This window comes from Mycteria americana, chromosome 10 (genome assembly GCF_035582795.1).
Source record: "Mycteria americana isolate JAX WOST 10 ecotype Jacksonville Zoo and Gardens chromosome 10, USCA_MyAme_1.0, whole genome shotgun sequence".
In the NCBI taxonomy this organism is placed as follows: domain Eukaryota; kingdom Metazoa; phylum Chordata; class Aves; order Ciconiiformes; family Ciconiidae; genus Mycteria; species Mycteria americana.
In genome coordinates this window covers 23,233,192-23,251,229 of record NC_134374.1, presented here as the reverse complement: position 1 = coordinate 23,251,229, position 18,038 = coordinate 23,233,192, and the positions used below count along the sequence as shown (strand labels likewise).

General features: G+C 38.4%; 1 protein-coding gene across 3 annotated transcripts in view; it reads left to right on the top strand.

The window, feature by feature from the left end:
* The window catches only part of DACH2 (dachshund family transcription factor 2), a 315,443-nt gene that overhangs the window by 37,309 nt on the left and 260,096 nt on the right, over positions 1-18,038 (top strand). The gene's annotated exons all lie outside the window — the stretch shown is intronic.

Below are 18,038 nucleotides of genomic sequence, written 5' to 3'. Positions count from 1 at the left end.
TAGTTAAAATGAAATGAAATGAATTAAAGAACATGAAGGAGAGCAAGCAGAATGGTTTATTGCTTTTCTTTGAAGGCACAATAGCTATACTCTGTCTCTTTTTGTTACTCATATCTGTGTGGCGGATATTTAAAGTCAGGGTTTTGAATAGCATGATGGCTAAATGAGGGCTATAAATCGAGGGCTATGGTGCAAAATTCTAGTGCTAGCAAGTACTAAAACACAATACCAAAGAGGCTGGGGTCTAAAATTGTTTTAGACTGATGAATATGCAGACATAAACCCAAGAAAATATATATATTCCCCACCAAAAAACCTCTGGAAAACACTAATGATCAATTTTTAAAAAGGAAAACAAATATTTTAAACATGTTAATGCTTTCAATTTATTCTGGAATGTTACCAACATTTCCTTAAAAGCCTGAAAATCCATACTTAAGAATTTTAATTAAAAGTGTGAAAAACATGAAGTAGTCAAATATTTTTATTAATGGGAAAATGTGAAAATGTCAAGAAGTTGGTGGATAGTGTTTCATTTATAAACCTACCAATTTAGCCAAAACAAAAAAAATTTTTTTCAATGTGTTAGCTTGCTGATAGCAACACAAAAGTTTCCCAAAATGGGATAACGCAGCTTAGAAAGCACCTGGTTTAAGACTGTTGTTACACAGCTGAAAAAATAAAGTGTCATATCAGGTTGGGGTCACGTTTGTCTAAGAAAAACTAACAGGAGGATTTCTATTGTCAACACAGGAGATGAGCAGTACGATAATGGCAAATTATACTCTCTGATCCACCCCTCTGTTATAGAAGTGACTAGAGATTAAAGCCTCAGCCAGGAATTTCATTACTCTTAAACATTTTTCACAAAGGCAGTATTTGCAAAAATACTGGTAAAGAAGGGTCAGAAATTTTCATGAAAGCATGAGATCATTTTTGACTGTGTGTGCATGCGCATATATATGTGTGTACTACTATAAGCATATTTAGAACCAAAAAAGATACATAATGCATCTATTAAAGTTAGTATATGTGCCTAGGCCTTAGGCTCCATAATGTGGAAGTGGATTTTTGCTAGTATTTAGTTCATGTTATGTGAAAGGTCAGTTCATATTATGTGATAGGTCTGGTTTTTTTGGTTTGGTTTTAATTTTTTTTTTGGGGGGGGGGTGGTGTTAAAACATCAGTGTAAGAATATAAACTAAAATTGAAGATAATTTAGAATATTACAAGTTGTTAAAAAGTGAAAGGTTTTTAGGGGGTGAAGAGCACAGAACTTGGTTACTTTCCAAACAAAAAGAGTTTATTACAGTACTGGTTTTATTGCCACTCAATTAAGCAAAGCCCAGAGTCTGGGAACCTCATTTTTCAGGCTTTTAATAAATAGTAGCTCTCAAGCGTTTTTTTTGTAGTTGAGTCTCCATGAGAAATTGGCAATGCTGAGTCCAGCTCTCTCCCTAGCTTTCCCTGACAAGCTGGGACCTCTGGTGCTTCACAGCTCTCCTTGTTGGTCCCAGAACATGCGCTGTTGTGTCTCTGCTCCAAAGAGGTTTCTCTACTTCCAGCTGTTGTCCTTGCTGTGTCAGAGGCTGTAAACCTGGCTGGATCCAGCTGACCTGTCGCAGAGCCGGTGTGGTCGGTTTCTGCATTTGCAAACGTGTGAGCTGACCTCCGTGGATCTTGCTGGAGCTGAGCTTCTACACTGGAGTAGATGGGCACCATCCTTTTCTTGGTTGTTGAGGTCACTCAACAGAGTGGGTGGGCTTTCATGTTCCTCGCCTTTTCTTCTCGCGCTGAAAGTCAAGGCATGCTTCCTAAATGTTTTTTCTTTAGTATTTGTGTATTTAATAGTGACTGTCTGTCTGTCTGTCTCCGGTGAAATGTAGATGTAGCTAATCTACCTTTAAACTAGCTAGAAAGGCCCCTTGCAGCAGCTGACCTACAGCAGTTCATTGCTCAGGGCTGCAAAACCTGTGGAGAACAAGACATGTTATACTTCGTCAAGCTCCCTCCTGGTATGCTTAGGATGCTGGCTGCAGTAAAGCTGCCTTGGGTATTTATACAATTACAGCGGAGTTGCTGCTGTGCAGACACAGTTCCCTTAAAACTATTATGTGCACTCAAAAAACAAACAAACAAACAGAACAAACAAACAAAAAAACCCCCAAGGTGGGTGGGAGAGAAATCTACTAAATCATGGTGTGGTGCTGCAGGGTGTCTGGTACTTGATAGCTCTTGTTCCATTGTGGGTGGACAGCCAAGCTGAAGGATGCGATGTGCATCTTTGCAACTGTGAGATGCGAAATCATCTCACAGTTGTCCTGTGAGACTTTGGTGTGGTGGGAGGCACCAGAGGGTGATTTTTCACCTCCAGAGTGTGCAAATATATCCATATTAGGTGGAGAGCCAGCCAGCACCGATACCCATCTCCTTGTCTTTTGCTGAAGGAAGCCTACTGAAGAAAGAAGATAAAACTCCCAAGTCAAACTTGGGGCCCACAGAAGTAAGAGCAGATGTGGCGTGTATAACCAGGAAGCTAGATGAGAGCTGAGGTGTGCCCCACTTTACGTACCTCAATTGCTAATGAGCTGTTTTTAGCTTCTCACTTAATGGGCAAAGACTGCGTTAGGATGACCTATCCAATTTTATTAGTAGCAACTATGATAAGCCTTAGAGCTTCATTAAAAGAGTAATTTGGGGAGTAGAAGCAGGAATCTGAGTTGTAACCTGAGCGTTTTGCAAGCATGAAACTGCTGCACAACTTTTGATAGAAAGCAGCACTCATATTTTTATCATGTGTTAAGGAAGTTCATCCATCAGATTTAGGAGATGGATTAATTCCTACCCTGTGGCTTGCTGTGAAATTGCTGTTTGGCATTGCCCATCTATTATTGGAGAACACTTACTGCTGCACCTGGCTTCATTTGTAGTTGTTTCCTTTCCTAATAATTTGTTATGTGAGGTATTTATTTGCAGATGCTTTACCATCAATAGGAAGTATCAGAATGTGACTCCAAAATGAGGGAGCAGCTTTGTGTTCCATTGGTAAGAAGTCTGCACGCATGCTTGCTGCCGTTGCCCAATGCTAGTGTTCTTGTTTCCTACTTGGGAAGCTTTTTAAATGTCTAAAATATGGTAGGTGACTGGCATCTGCTTAGGCAGACACCAAGAAAAGCTTTTTATAGTTATGCATTTAAAACTTTCGAAGAACAGTAGATATGTGTCCATGAAAATATTTATTACATCCATATGAAATGGCCCATTTTTTACCAGCTGCTAGTATATTTCCATAACGAGCATCTTACATTGGGATTGTGTTTACTTTAATAAAATTCTTCAGTGCTTCACTCTGATTGTATCTGTTCTTGGATAAGAATAGTTTGCAGGGCAAAATGAATGAGTGGCTTTATGCATAATACAAGAGTATCAAATTAATCAAAATGTAAGGTGCTTTCTGCTTTTTAATACTGACTAAATGTTTTCCTTGCAGAAGTTAGTTGAGTTGGCTGCAAAATAGATTGTAACATTAAAATGTGTCTCTCTTTTCTCCCTTAAAAAAAAAGATTTGCCTTGTTCTTTATAAAAAAAGCCCCTACTCCAGCACGGGCAAAGGTTATTTAGCTGTGGGAAGAATGCAGTACTAGAATGTATGTTTGAGGCTTAACTATGACTTTGGGAACCTGTGACAAATACTGAGGGGTAGTGAAAATCGGAACAGTAGCTCATGAGTTAGGTTTCTTGGCTTTCTAGCCTGATTCTTCATAAGGGAAGGGACATTTGACCCATTGAACCAGACCATTGTCCTCCAGTTTTCATTGCAGCTGAAAGCCATTGCTGATGTTCTGAACAGCTAGTGGTGGAAAACTGGAGCCATTTCATACTTGTGTGCTTTTTAAAAAAGAAATAAAAATGAAAAAAAGCTTTCTACAGACTATCAAGCACCTGGTATGGTAGTATACCACAGTGAGTGGTACCATACTGTAGTGTAGCACTGCACAACAGCTGATACTCTCTTTTCAATTAAGTAAAATCCTTGGGGGAAAAATGCTAGTAGTACATGGATTAGGGTCTCCACCTCTTCCTCTTTTTTTCCTTCATATACTTTGGATCCTTGTACAATTGTCCTTTGTTCAGAAACAAAAAAGACTGGGATGTGGCTGCATGCTTCCCTGAAGTTGCTTGCTGTATCGCTAGTACAGCTGCCATCTGGTCTGTAAACTGGTACTTTGAGGTGAAAGGCTGTTTTCTCTTTTCACTGTCCTGAGCTGTTCAGGCTTTTCAGCTATTTTATTGTTGAATTTTGCATAAATAAGAACAGTATTGCCAAAATCCTTTTCTGATGTGTTCTTGTGGCTGATCTGTACATTTTGTAGGAGTTTGTTCATAAGTAAGGACAACTGTGATGTACTGTTTGGCATTAACATTTTTAGACTATGGTTAATGTCACTGATTAAATTCTGTAATGCAATGCATTCACAGGAATTTAACACGGAATAAGGAACTTAGAATATTGATCTTTCTGGGTTATTACATTTGCTTTTAAAGGTAGATGAAGCATTAACACCTGAGACTGCAACATTGATCATAACATTGTCACTGTAAAAACCTAATGGCTGTCAGTTTACTTCAGAGATAATATAAAGAGCAGCCTACCTTTAAATCAGGTGATTAACTTGCTTATCTGTGCTGAAGCTGGAAGAATGTTTCACTGAGTTTCAACAAAGGGCAGATTCACAAATTCTGCTTCGACCACGCAGTGGGAGTTTGCCAGTGATGGTGACATGAATTTTTCAATTGCTGAGCATTTCTCAAGTGGGCTTCCCATGACGAATACTCTGGCCTTTTCTTAGGTGTTGTGTTGAAAACCAGTTTCAGAAAATAAGTTTGAGGAGTGTAGGAATAGATATTTCCAGATTCTGTTTTTAGAAATATTTGTGGTGGTGTGTCTGTGGGAAACTGACTTGGAAGCATAACAGGTTGCCACCAATCCCTTTTGTTAAGGAGAAGAAAAAGTGATGATGATTTTGGGGTATCCAGTTGGGCACCTGTAGGGTGAAGAGTGTTGAGAAGACACCTTTTGAAAGTGAGGCCTATTTTCAGTGTTGCAAGTTTTTTTAATGAAAAATCACTATTTGCAGGTGGAAACCTTTGCTTTAGCGTAATTACATATTTCTAATTCTGCAAGGATTGTTTCAGTTTTGATAGCCTCAGTAGGTTCCCATGCTTCCTTAACTGTCTTTCAGAAGTTTTATTTGTTGATTTCAACAAAAAGAGCTTGCATGTGTTTGCTTTTTTGATTGCTATGTTTTTGATAAAATACAAAAATTTCTGGAAGCCTTTCGTAACAGTCTGAGATATAAATTTAAAATCTAAGTAGTTCTAGAAAATACAGAAAATAGAGTTCTAAAGCAATTTTGACAGAAGAGGTAAATACTAAATTTGTATAGTGTTTGGTCAGGAATGCAAAGAGAGCTGTGTATTAATGTATGATTCTTGAAGCATCTCCCACTCTCTTCTGCCGTTTTTTTTTTTTCCTTCCTTGTACTTTGTGTGCCTTTTTTGATAAGTAAATGTATAATAAATTTAGGGAGTGCTGGTAGGGCAGGAAATGAAAGGAGTTGACATTAAATACTGGTAGTAATACGTATTTTGTACATAAAACCTTGAATCAAGATGCAAAAAGTAAACTAGATCAATGGAAGAAGTTAGTGTGATACAGGATTTGAAAATGACTAAGGAACAAATACTGTGGAGGATTCGTGATTTCCCCTCCCCTTTTTCCTGTCCTGTGGAGCCCTGAAGGTACCTGACAACCTTTAAGGTTGGATGTTGATTTTTGAATCTCATAATGTAGTATAAGTCTAATAAAGTAATAATGGTCACATGGTTTAAATTTTTCTTTCTGCTTTTAAGCAGTTTAGCAGAAAGCAATTCAGAGAGCTCATTCTAGTGTCTAATCAAAATCATAAACCAAAACACAAAATAAAGGCAAAGTATAAATTAGTGCTACTGAAAAGATGCTCCCAAACCAGCTGTGCTTACATACATCAAGTTTACATTATTAACTACACCATTTCTCCAACCAGTATGTTGTCAGCACAGTGGAATGAAGCCTTCATCTTTACCCATTATTTCCTTTCATAAAAACTAAAATAACTTCATCATAAAATAAGATGGAAAATAAAGTCACATAAGATGCACTGTTGAAAATGTGCGGTTTCATTCAAACGTATTTGTTTAAAAAAAATAAAAATAAAAATGGTGAAACTGCCTTTGAAGAGTTTGTTTAAGAAGAACTACAGAGCTTGCCGAGATAAAGATGAAAAATGTGTGTGTGAGATGGCGGTGCTGTTAGCCCCCCTGCTGGGGCTGACGGATCAGCCCAGAAGTGGCATCAGGGCAGGGAGACATCAGCTTCAGTAATGGAGAGATGTCTGGTGGAAAGATTGCTCTATCACGGTGATGGGTTCCTCACATGTTATAAATCTAAGATTGTTCTTTCCTGCCGCAGAAATGAGCAGCTCTTTCTCCTTCCTAGAATGAAATGTCGGATAGAGAAAGGAACAGAAATGAAAACGAAAAGTGAGGGAAGTTATCTTTTTAACATAAATCTTTTGTGGAAACAGTATCAGACCCATTAGTGATTTGAAAAACAGCACTGTGCCAATCTTCACCCTACGCATGGAAGGAAACAAGCTGCTTTATGGCATCTCCCCTCTCCCTTCCTCGGAGCTTTTAATCTAGGAGCGGTAGCGATGGACTGCTCTAAATTTCTGTGGGGGAAGTGAGGTCCAAGGTGGTGACAGCTCAGGGAGCTGCCACCTATGCAGCAGTGAAAAGTTGGGAAAAGGAGATCCTGGTCATTGCCTTAAGGTTGCGATAAGGAGCGAGCAAGTTGTGGTTGTCCAGTCCCTCCTGCCCCCAGAAGGGAAGCCCCTGAGCAGCGGCTTCTGAAGAGGACCCAAGAGCAGTAAAAAATGATACTGCAGCACGCGCTTGCCAGGGACTTGCTTGTCTGCTTGGATGTCTTTGAGAAATCCAGGATTAGCCCATGGCACATAAGCACTGCCTATGAAAGCTAGATCTGAATGCAAGCAAACTTTCTTTTTGTCCGTGTCATGTCCCCCCCTCCCCCTTGCTGCCGTTTTTGCATGCTTTGTGTAGCTTCATTTTGTCTTGTATTTGGTATGAAGAAACATTACAACAGGGTTTGCTTTAAATCCTTCTGAGTTTGTTCAAAATGCTTTGGGAGTCCTGAAGGTAATGCTTGTGGTTATGCTTTTCTGAGATGAAGGCAAAACTGGTGAATTGCTAGGTTTTTGTTGCCCTAGTAAGCAAGTACTTTGGATCCTTCTTATTCCTAAATGAAGATAGATACACAAACATAAATAAATTTATCTTAGCAAATTTATATAAGCTCTGATTAAGCTTAGGTAGCTTGTCAGTATAGATTTCATAGTAGAAACATGAAAAGTTAGATGTAATAATTTATCAAACTTGCAAGGGAAACTTGAAATAAAATTTGTTATTGAATGTAATTCAAACCAGGCAGAAAAGTGGATAGCTAGATACAATGTATTGTGGTTTTCCATGGGTAGATCATGCTAAGCTGACTTGATAGCTATGTTTGATAAGATTACTGGTTTTCTAGACATAGGAAAGGCTGCCTCTGCTGTCTGGACTCCTGTGAAGCATGTAGTATAGGAAATTCCTGGAGAGGTTGGTAAAAATGGGGAAAATGGCTTGAGGATGTAAAATGTAATTTGAAATTATCAGGCTTAAGGAAGGGTACTGATTGAGTTTTCAAAGATTGTTTTGTGGCTGATCTTATTTAATATTTTTAATGATCACCCTGGCACAAAGAGTGGGAGTGTGGTAATGCAGTTTGCTGATGACAAATGTAAGAAGATATTGTCAATATATAGGAGAATAAAAAAGACAACTTGGTGACTTGAAGGCTGGAGTAATAGGAATGGGATGAAAATTAGTAAGTTATAAGACAAATAATTCACTTAAGACTGCTAAATCTGAAACACTAGGCCAGACAAAAATAATGTAGTTGATTAAAAGGAAAAGACTACAATAGAGACTGAGAGGAGTGGTATAGTCAAGTGAGAGAAAGCATCCGCTTCCTATTAAAACTCAGGTGATTAAAGCTGTTCCAGGTAGGGTCTTGCCGGTGTCCTGAACAAAGGGATTAATACTGATGTCTTTACAGGAAGCTCCAGTCTTACTTTATCTAGATAATTCTTGTTACCTAGAATTATATTTGGCTTTTTATGCTCTGCTCGCATTGGTGACTTGCTGTCAGCTTACAGTCAGTAACAGATGATCTGCTCCACAGTGAAGGCACTGGAAAGCCTCTGAAAGAGCTTGGAGCACTCTGTTAAAATGCTTGTAACTCAACCTTAACTACTTTTATCCATCTTCTTAAATGTTTCCAGATATGTTTCCTTATTGGTTTTTCTTCACTACTTAAGTTTTTCTGCCTTCTCTGAACTGTTTATACCATCTCTTCTGTTAGTCTCTTAATCGACTCTGATTACTTTTGTCTCACCTAATGTTTCAGATTCTTGTACCCTTTCTCCCTGGTTCCTCCCTTGATATTTTCTTATTTGTATTTATTGTTCTACATATTTATTTTTACTTTGTACTTTGTCTTTTTGTTTGTATAATCTGTATGTTCTGACTTTATTATGAGTAATCATTTGAATCCCTACTGTGCCCAGTGGGATGTTCAGTGTGTTAGGCAGTGCGCATACACAATCTTCTGCCTCCAGACTAAAGCTTGCAATCCTCAGTGACCTTTCTTTGGGGTGGGGCGGGGGGGGGGGCGATTTTCTTCTTTTATCTGTTCAGTAGAGGAGAAGAACAAGCTGAGCTTGGTGAACATTAGAGTATTAGCACTGTGTTGTTTATCTTGCCTTCTCATTTCTACCTGCAAAAGAGAAGCAGCATTCAAGTACTGAAATAAAGGACAACTTCCTTCATACTGGGCAGCATCCCAGGAGGGTGAGGGTGAGGCCATGCTTTCACAAGCAAGCTGTTGATTCCTGTGGCTGAGGTTGCATGGTACACAAATAAAGGCCTGGTTTTAAAGGGATCCAGGCACTTGCAATTTAGTGAGAGTGAGCTGGAAAAAGGTCCTCAAAGCCACCCAGCAGGTGGATGTAGTATAGGGAATGGAAAGAAGAGTCACAGAATGCTTGATGTTGGCAAGGACCTCTGGAGGTCATGTCCAAACCCCTGCTCGAGCAGGGTCACCTATAGCAGGCTGCCCAGAACCATGTTCAGACAGCTTGTAGAGATCTTCATTACAATATCTCAATTACCTTTTCTCTTAATTTCCCATATTTGATTATTTGGCAATGCATATGGTTCAAATACTTCATGGGAGAGGAACAGCCTCAGAGGTTCCTCTCCCATGAAGAGGAGAGGAACATCCTTCTCCCTTGTTTCCTTTTTTCCTGTTTTTAAGGAGTAACTACACTGCAGTATATTGCTCCTACGTTTTGCAGTGAATGTTGTAATGATTTGTATAATTTCTAAAAAAAAAAAAAACCAAAAAAACCCAAAAAAAACCAACCAAAAAAAACCCCCCAAACTCCCCTGTAAGAGCAACTTAAAATTTGATGACTGGGAGTGTGCACATGTGTTGTTTTCCGGCAGTTCTGTTGTATTCTATATTCTAAGTTACATACAATGAAATTATCTGCTGTGAAAATACATGGATATCTTATTTAATTTATTTTAAAAGACTTGACTTTGGAAAGCTGTACTTGATTACACCAATTGATTTATCATTCAGAAACATTCCAATAGTTTGTTTAAACTTTCAGTTTCTAAGCTACCTGCATACTGTCCACTCTGTTCTCTGGCCACTGCTCCTTCTTTTATCCGTAGGACTTAGGCCATAGGCTATTATTTCTCTTCTCTGTGTGCCTGAAACCGCTAAAACTGGAGATAAGATGGGTAAGTGGATAAGAAATAGTGAATAGTAAACAGCAGTTTTAATGTTTTGTCTTTCTAGATGATTGTTTTACAAGCATTAGTGTAACTTCCGAGATTTACAAACAGCTGGTGGTTGTTCAAATACTCTGGAAATAAAGCAGAACTGGACTGTTCTGTTCACCTCTGTTTGCCAGCTTCTGTTGTTGTAGCTGATCAGCCTTCCTTCTGCATGGTTCCTTTCTCACCAGCTTTGGGAGGTTTTCCTACTCTTCCCCCCAAGTTTCCAAGTTAGTAATGAAGTCTTGTCCTTCCATAAAAATGTCATAATCCTCAAGTGATTTAAAGTGCTTCTGGATCTGAGATTGATGACACAAGGAGTAGTTTGCTGTAATACAGTTAAAGGCATCATGGTCTAGTTGCCAGAAGTACGAGTCAAGGAACTTAAGTCTCATTGCTGGCCCTGTAAATGATTCGTGTTGTGACCTTGGACAAATCACCTAATCTCTTTGTGCCTCTGATTTGCTGGTTGTGAAATGGGTATACTAATGCTCATGTAGCTTCATCAAGCACAGTGTGAGGAGTGCTGTGTACAAAATAAATTTACCGTGAGGGGACAGGTTAAGTCTATAAATTCCATATGAACTACAATTTATCTGCTTACCTGAGTTTGTCTTTACTGGGAGCCTGGAAACGGAAGTGCATAAAATTCTGTGTGAGCTTTCTCATCAGTCTTGGCTATTTCAGGATCTCACCCTTTTCCCGCCCTGGAATTGGACACTTGCTTCCCTGGCAGTGTGCATTTTCCATTTTAATATTCTAGAATTTACTTGGTGTATTTTTCAGATTTACAGTGCCTATTAAGAAAGCAGGTTTGCCCAACAGGCCAGTTGCTGTGTTTTAAAGTACATATTTATTTTATAATTGATTTCACTTTGCTGTTCTAATATTCAGCAAGGGTTCGTTTTTCCACAGTTACGAGCCTGTCTTGTGCTCACATCCTGCATGGGAATTGTATACGTAGACTACCTATATTGACCTGTTGAAGGTAAAAAAGCAAGGAGGGCAGATGAAATACAGCCGGTCAGATTTTGTAGGCAAATATAACTTCCTTTATTTTTGTTGATTCATATGGAATTTGCTCAGTTTCAACAGCTGAGGATTTTAAGAAAAAAGGGGTTAATATTAGGAATTTCACAATAAAGTATGCATTGGGCAGCAACAGGTACTCCTGATCAGCATTGCTTACCTTGTGCCATGGAATCGATGTATCTGTCTTAGCTACGTGAAGGTAAAATGTTTCCCTTCCCTTTTGTTCTTTGTTAGTACCCTAGTGACTAGTCTATTGGAAGCTATCAGCACGCGTTTGCGCGTATGCTTTCATATAACATCTCTTTTGGTTGTCTTTTAAATGCATTCCAATTTTAGAACAAATCTAAAGTTAGAAAAGATCTCTGTGTTGATGCTAACAGCTAGAGAACTTCCACGATCCTCCAATTGGAGGTGCTTTTTGTTTATCAGAAAGGGCTGGAAATATATAGGAATGAAGTTAGGTATAGTATTTTAAGGCTTATATTCAATTCTTTATGTATCAAAGAACTTAATCACAGAATTTAACCTAATATAAAATTATTTTCCTGGTCTATTGAGGAGGTTTTGTCTAGACTGTAGGAAGATTTTATTACCATTTAACCTTACCTTTTGAGTCTTTTCTTCTTCACGTTTTCTTTTAAAAGACATATTAAAAGGAACGTATCAGACTGAGAATGGACATGACATCCAGGTTTAAAAACGGAGTGTTTAATGGAATCATGAATAAATGGAAACAGATTTGTCTGTCAAAAATTAAATAGGAGTGTTCTTTGATTAATATCAAAATCTAATCTAAAATAGTTTTAGCCATTTCATACAGGTGACATCTGTGCTTAAATATAATTTCCTCTCCCTGTTCTGGCATGACTGTTAATTACTTACTCAATGTAGTTCAACATTTAGTTAATAAATATGTCAAGCTTTTACCATGGTGTTCTTTTTGCAGAGTTGTGAATTTGCAATTAGTTTTAGATTTACTACATGGTGACAGACAGTGCTGTATAAATAGAGGTTAAACACACAATTTACATATTAATTTCATGATTCATTTATTCAATGATTTATGTGGATATAGATTGTATTTAATCTCTGTGCTGTAGTTGTTTCAGGCATGACGAACAGAATCACTATACTGGCGGAGAAGTAATGATGTCTGTATTGAGCTACAGAAAGCAAAGAGGAAAAATAAGAGATTTTGAAGCCCAGTGATTCATTAATCTCAATACTTTTTGAGAGGCTAGTGAAAAGCAATAATAGGTTTCTGAAGCATGTATATACAGATACATATACATGTGTACACATGCACGTACATATACAGTGAAGAGTTTGATAGTTCATCTTGTCTTTATAATAATGTATATTATTATTAGATAACGTTTGTACCCAGTGCTGTTAATCCTGGAAGCCAGGATATTAGTCACCAGCTTCTCCTTCTAGGGATCATACTGCATGTGTCCTATGATTGTCTGTTTTTCAGACTTATGTGCACGTGTGCTTAAAATTAAGTGTATGCTCATTATTGGCTTCTTCAAGTCTTTGTATCTACTTCTTTTGGTCAGAACATTTGCAGTAGCTCTCTCTTCACTTATTGCAATGCAGCTACAATATTTTTGATAATTTTAAAAGGGAGTTTAATGAGTATTCTTTTATCTGTAAAACCAGCTTTTTCTTTTTTTATCCCTAAGTTTTAATTTTGTTTGTTTTATTGAAGGGAAGAGCAAAGTATTCATAGGTGAGATGAGAACTTCAGCAAATTCTGTGCATGCTCCCATTTTATATTTGCCTGTTATAGAGATGTGGATACATAAATTGGTAGAGGAAGTACTTTATAAATATAGTTAGGTTTATAACTACTTAAGCGCACACACATGTATTTGATACTATGAATGTACTAACTTAAAGCATATTTTTTGGTTTAGTATCATTTTCTTTGCTGCCAGTTGTGAGAGAGTATAAAGGTCTCTGAAGTGAAGATAGATCTTTGACCTAATTTAGCAGATTATGGCCTTTAAATGGACTCGATACACTTCAAGCAGTGTGGAATTAAAATATATCTCTGATTTTGGTCCTGTGCTGAGTTCCTGTTCCCTTGTGGTCCTGCATGTGTGAATCCTGCTTGCGTGCCTCTTCTTCCAAGTCTTTTGTGATAAAAGGGGGAGGCTCCACCTTCAGCGTGTTCTCTGAATCCCTGTAGACAAGCAGTGATTTAGCACAAAAAAAAAAAAAAAAATCATAATTGAAACAAATAAACCAGGGTAGTCGAAAACAGATTAAGAACCTGAAACAAAAGACATAATTAGTCCTTTAATTCATTAAGATAAACGACACATTATTAGTTGCTTTTTGAAAAGACAGGGACCTTTTCCCTGGGAACGTTCTAGGTACATCCTTGGCTTTCTTCTGTCAGGCCCTGCTGCGCTGTCCCTCCTCCCTGCATGTTCACATACATTTCACTAGACTGTTTTTGGAAGAGTGCTTTGATGTGTTTATTTTTTTAAAGGCCTGAGAAGAGCTACTGATTAGGTGAAAATAATGTATGAATGATTCTTTTATTTTGAGATAGCTAGGTGACGGAGTAATCACCACTGTCAGTCCTAAACATTTTAACTTCAGAATTTGGGGGGGGGGGGGGAGCACGAGGGGGAGAAAACCCCGTGTTTCTGCAAGGAATTGTAGCAGTGCGAGTTGTCTTCAGTCATTGAGCAGTGCCATCTAGAGTATACCCATGGGGGAAGATGCACACAGAAACCTCAGGATGCCTTCTCTCCTTCGAACAGACATGAAAGGAAAAAATAACCTGAAATTAATTTTTTTGGACTAAACGTCAAAGAAGCTGCATGGGGGCAAGTTGAAAACTGTAGTCTCTTTCTTAGGTCCACACTTTTTCCACACATGGGTTCTGTGAATTCTTATGTGTACTTAAATATGCAGAAGTGTGCAAGCACGTGCATTTTGGCATTATTTCCATTTACTTACCTGTAAAGAGACGCAAAGTGTGTATTGAAGCAGCCATTTCTGCTTTTTAAACCGAGTCCCTGAAATATGTTAGTAGATGCAGAGAGCTGGAAGCTCACTTCTAAACCCCTTGAAAGTGTAATGTGCTGAGTAGCTGACTGCAGGGAGCAGGTGTCAAACAATATTTAAATGACATTCTCAACAAAATAAATATTGAGCTGCCCTGTCACTTTGGTGGGAGAATAATCTGCTCAAAAAAAAATCCCATTCATTGTAAACTGCCCCTGACATTTGTTCTTCAGGAATTATTTGCAGTTTATCTTCTGAGCTAGAGCCTTTTATCAGCACAGCAGTTGAACTGCAGTGCAAAAAAAATGGTAATTGAGTATTTTATCAAACGCTTCCAACAAAACGGACTTTGCAAGTCGTAAATGAAGATTAAAACCATTGTTGGCAGGGATGAACAAATTGGAATGATTTATTATCCGAAACATCAATATGTCACTGCTCAGAAATAAAATAAAAAGAAACAAACAACTGCCCCCCCTTCCCCCAAAATGCGCACTTAGTCTCAGCCAAGCGATGGAAGGTAAATACATGTTTTAATTATTTGTGCTAGAGAGGCTGTTTAAAAAAAAAAAAAAAAAAGAGAAGAGAAAGCATCATCATAATGGCACAGCTGCTGTGGGACATTATGTGAGGAAAAGAGACAGTAATAAAAGAACTGTGTCAAAGGAAAGCAACTCTGAATGTGTACTTCAGCTCTCCTGATTACAGAAAGAAGATTAAATATTATAAATGGGGCAATTTGACAAAGTGGATTTACTACTTGTGTTTAACACCTAAAGAGCCAGTGTTTTTAAAAGGGACCTTATCTCACTTGTGTGAAATAGTTTCAAAAATAATATGAGAGGAAAATCTATAGCAAAAGTTTCCTATTTAAACTATATAAATAATTGAATGGTCAGGAATCAAATAAGTGAATTTGTTATGAGCTCTGTATCAGTTTCAAATTATAAAGCAGAGGCCATGAGAACAGTCTTACAAAGATTACAGGGTTGAGGAATTTCGTTTTCTGTATATGTTCCTAAAGTAGGAGGCTATATAGGCTTAATCTAGGGACTTGTTGACCCCAGTTTAGCAAGACTCACCCCCTTTGATAATGCAGTTGCTGTCTCTGCAGCGAGTAGCCCAGTAGGCTATCAGGGTTAAGCAGCGAGGCTACGTTATTACTTTTTTCTTGTCCTTGCAAACTTTTTCACGTAGAGATCTTGCTCCTCCTTACGCCTGAGCGCGAGCCCCAGGTTATACGCAGGTCGGGGGATGCAGACCTCTCTTTGCGGTGTTACGGTAGTGGTCCTTCCTGGCCGGGAGCTGGCAGATGCTGGGCACATCGCGATGGGACTGCAGCCGTGGTCTGGAGGAGGCAGGCCGTGGCTCTGTGGGGATGGATGCTGCTTGTTCAGTCTCGACTTGAGAAGGTACGGGAAGCTGAGGTGTGCTTAGGGAAGTTGGGATTTTCAGAAATTTTAGTATACACTTGAGCGATTTCTAATTTCTTATGGTTCTTAATCTCATGCAAACTATGACTTTGTGTTTCCCAAAGATTTGCCATTTGATCAAATTTAGGGCCAATGCAAAAATATTTCCAGAGACAGAGTTGTAGTTCCTACTGAAAATAATTGTAGCATTTTTAAATAAGACAACTGGTTTCAAAGTTTTAATACTGAAAAATGTTCTCTGACAGAATTTGAGGGTTTTTTTTTCATAAATTCGCATTAAAAAGTGAAAAGAATTTCAACCTCTAGTATTCCCAGTTGGACAGACTTATATAACCAATTGATCTTACATATGAATGGTCTTAATACAGCATTTCTATTATGGAGAAAACCATTAATGGGTTTATCCTCTATTAGAAAGAAAGAAAACATATGTTGTAAGATTGCTTCTGGGATGGGTGCAGTTTTTTTCTTGGCATTTAAATGCCTTAAAACTAGGGAAGGTGGTATGAGTAGAATTTTAGAAATATTAGTTTAAAACCATTTCATCCCTGTTTCTTACATCAGGCAGGATCAAAGGGTTTTGCTTGGATCCTTTCTTTATAAAAAGATCAAAATGACTGGGGAAAATTATTGTCTGGTAGCTTACCAGCTGCTGTTTTCCATTTCTGAATCAAGGTAATCACAGAGTTGAAACTTTCTGTAAGTTAATGTCTGTGGAACCATACTCTTCTCACATCCCCGCTTCTTTTCATTTTCTTGTTCTTCTTTCTCAGTGATGTGTTTTTATATTGAACACCATATTTTTAAAGGAAAAAAAAAAGGTGGAGGAAAAAAAGTGAAGGGTGCTGTGCTGGGAACAGGTTTGCACATTGCTACTGTATTTTTATTATTTAAGCGAGAGACAAAACTTGCGTGCTAACAAGTTTCTACACATTGCAGAATTTTTCGCATTGAATAAAGGAGGGAAGTAAAAAACCAAACCAACCCAAACAAACAGCAAGAAAACTCCAACCCCAAAACACCCATAGAAAACCAAAACATTAGGTAAAGCCTTGCCTTAGTTTAAAGTAATTTCTGACTCAAAACTACATAGTTTTTGCCTCTTCTGAGCAGCAGAAGTCTGTATTTTTTGGAGGCAGAAGGCAGCAAGGCAATTAGGGAAATCGATCTCACTATGCCAGAGCAGAAAATTATGTCAGAGAAGACTTGACTATTTGCTATTTCATACCTTGTATGCGAGGAAAAAACATGGGCTCGGGAGCATAAAGCTGGCTCTGACAGGGATTCACGCTGGTTGAGCTAGGCGTAACTGGTGAAGTGGACAGTGTGGACATCCTCCAGGTTCATGCTTTAAAGTGGGGGGATATTCCTGAGAAATGCCCGATTCCGGAGAACATCTTAATGAATCGTTTTTCCTGCCTCTTGATTCCGGAGACAGCAAAATGAAAAGATTAAATCAGAAGCTTACTTGACACTAGTAAATCTTGTTCCTAAGGGGTCATTAAGAATGTCAGATCTCATTGGCTTTTAGATGGATTTTTACCAGCCCTGATAATGGCAGAAGATGTACCAGTTCTGTGTGAAGCTGTCTTTGGGGAAACTTTCACAAATGTTGTGTTTGCAGTGTTGGGCCGTGCAGGAGTGGTAGAACATGGGGGTGTCAGTAACACGCCGGCCACGTGGGGCCCCAGCGTGGGACCGTGAAAGGCACAAGGGACATCGGTTCGTCTCGCATCCTGAAGAGCAGTCTGCTGTGGAGTTTGCAGAATGGGTCGTGGTGTGCTAGCTGTCATCCTTTGTGCACTGCTAATATTTTTAAGAAATGACTGACTAGTAGAGGATTAGCTGAAAGATATATTTGTCTAAACTTTTGAAAGTGTGGATATGATAAAGCCAAAGAAAGAGCGATTAAACCTTTCTATACTTTCTTCTTACAGTACAAACATTGCTGTTTTTCTGTTATCAAAGTTTGCAGATGTGTTTTTCTTGTGTGTATTGGAGAAACAGACTTGTGTCTGTTCAGCATGACATTTTGCAGCCATATAACAAAATTTAGGTGTATTTATGCTCAAGAAACTGCTTATTTTGTTTTATTTTATTTGTTCTATGTGTTATGTATGGTATGTTATATTTGGGAGAGTGACATACATTACATGTTTATCATTGCATACATTACATTACTTGAAGTTGCTGGTCCCCGCGGGCTTAAGGATCTTTTTTTCTAGCGTGAGGTATCAGGAATCCCTAACTTTTTTACTGGAATATTTAGGATTTAAATACATGAATGTGCTTCTTGTGACAACCTCCTGCTTTCTGTGGAGAACAAATTTGCCTGGAAAAACAAAGCCACTGAAAAACTGTTTCTGAATTTTTGTAGCCTTCCTTGCAGAATTATGGTGTTCTCCTCGGAGCTGGAGTCTCTTGGCTTAAATACCTGTGGTGGTGTGAACGCTGGATGTGCTGCTGGCATGATGTAGCTTTTCTTTACTGAGGAGAAATCATGGCACTCGTACACCTTTTTGGAGGCTGCCTCATGATTCC